Below are 2,500 nucleotides of genomic sequence, written 5' to 3'. Positions count from 1 at the left end.
GTCTTGCTGGTACCCTTCTGTCCTGACACTCTTCTCCACCCACTCCACCCTGCCTGCCTGTCTGCCTGTCTGCCTGCCTGCCTGCCTGCCTGCACTCTCTTCTTCACCTCTCTCCTGCACTCCCCGTTACTTTGGACAGTTGACCCCAAGTATTTAAAGTGAAATGCCTTTGTCACCTCCTCACGCGTAGGTATTCCGTCTTGCTCCTACTGACTTTCATTCCTCTTCTCTCCAGTGCATACCTCCACCTCTCCAGGCTCTCCTCACAATGAACTGCACCCTACTGTCGCTACAGATGACAATGTCATCCGCGAACATCATCGTCCATGGAGACTCCTGCCTGATCTTGTCCGTCAACCTGTCCATCACCGTTGCAACCAAGAAAGGGCTCAGAGCCGATCCTTGATGTAATCCCACCTCCACCTTGAACCCATCTGTCATTCCAACCACGCACCTCAGCATTGTCACACTTCCCTCATACATAGCCTGCACCACTCCTACATACTTCTCTGCAACTCCTGATTTCCTCCTACAATATCACACCTCCTCTCTCGGCACCCTGTCGTATGCTTTCTGTAAATCTACAAAGACACAATGCAACTCTTTCTGGCCTTCTCTATACTTCTCAATCAACCAACCTTTTCTCTCTCTCGCTGTCTCTCTCATTTTCTTCATTTATCAGCCCGTCAAAGTAGTCCTTCCACTTCGTAGCACACTCTCCTCGCTTGGCAGCACATTTCCATCTGTATCTTTGATCGCCCTAACTTGTCGCACATCCTCGGCAGCTCGGTCTCTCTGTCTAGCCAATCTGTACAAGTCTTTTTCTCCTTCCTTAGTGTCTAACCTGTCATACAGCTCACCGTACGCCTTTTCCTTTACCTTTGCCACCTCTCTCTTTGCTTTACGCTGCATCTCCTTGTACTCCTGTGTACTTTCTTCATCTCTCTGACTATCCCACTTCTTCTTTGCCAACCTTTTCCTCTGTATACTTTGCTCTACTTCCTCCTTCCACCACCACCACCACCACCGCCAAGTCTCCTTGTCTTCCTTCCTCTGTCCCGATGACACACCAAGTACCTTCCTAGCTGTCTTCCTCACTATTTCTGCAGCGCTTGCCCAGCCATCTGGCAACTCTTCACTACCACTCAGTGCCTGTGTTAACTCCTGCCTGAACTCCACACAACAGTCTTCCTTCTTCAACTTCCACCATTTGATCTTCGGCTGTGTCTTCACTCGCTTCCTCATGTTGGTCTCCAAAGTCATCTTACAGACCACCATCCGATGCTGCCTAGCTACGTTCTCCCCTGTCACCACCTTGCAGTATGCAATCCGTTTTACATCGCGCCTTCTACACAAGATATAGTCCACATGTGTGCACTTTCCTCCACTCGTATACGTCGTCACCCTGTGCTCCTTCCTCTTCTTGAAATATGTATTCACCTCAGCCATTTCCATCCTTTTCGCAAAATCGAACACCATCTGTCCTTCCACATTTCTCTCCTCGATTCCATACCTTACCATCAACTCCTCATCACCTCTGTTCCCTTCAGCAACGTGTCCATCGAAGTCCGCTCCAATCACCACTCCCTCCTCCTTGGGTACCCTTTCCACCACGTCGTCCAACTCAACTCCAGAATTCTTCTTTTTCGTCCATCTTACACCCGACTTGCGGGGCATATGCGCTGATAACCGTCAGCAATACACCTTCGATTTCCAGCTTCATAATCCTCACTCTGTCTGACACTGTGTTCACCTCCAGCACGCTCTTGACATACTCTTCCTTCAGAATGACCCCTACCCCATTTCTCCTCCCATTCGCACCATGGTAGAAGAGTTTGAACCCACCTGCGATACTCCTGGCCTTACTCCCCTTCCACCTTGTCTCTTGTCACCTTTCTTCTTTCCATCACGTCAGCCAGCTCTCTCCCTTTACTAGCCATAGTGCCAACATTCAAAGTTCCGACTGACTCTCACCTCCACACGCCTACCCTTCCTCCTCTCTAGCTGCCTCTGGACATGCCTTCCCCCTCTCCTTTTCCTTCGCCCAACAGTAGCCTAGTTTCCACCGGCACTCCGCTGGTTAACAGTACCGATGGCGGTCGTCGGTAACCCGGGCCTCGACCGATCCGGTATGGAAATCTTATTTATGATCCGCATATTTGATTTGGCAAAGATTTGACGCCGGATGCCCTTCCTGACGTAACCCTCCCCATTTGTCCTGGCTTGGGACCTGCACTAAGAATGCATTGGCTTGTGCATCCTCAGTGGCTGGGTTGCACGCTTTTCTATGTTTGCCCCTCACTTTTGTGGCGTGAACTATCAATTCTAGTAATACAGGTGTGTTTATGTTAGGTATCACAGACACACGCACACGCACAATATATGTCCAAAAGTATTGAGATAACTGACCATTACACCTACAGGAGCTTTTCTGACATCTCATTCTGAATCCATAGAAACCCATATTCCACGAAGCTCCCGGCGCACAGTTTTTGTGCCG

This window comes from Lampris incognitus, unplaced genomic scaffold (assembly GCF_029633865.1).
Source record: "Lampris incognitus isolate fLamInc1 unplaced genomic scaffold, fLamInc1.hap2 scaffold_341, whole genome shotgun sequence".
Taxonomy (NCBI): Eukaryota; Metazoa; Chordata; class Actinopteri; order Lampriformes; family Lampridae; genus Lampris; species Lampris incognitus.
This window is presented reverse-complemented; position numbering follows the sequence as displayed.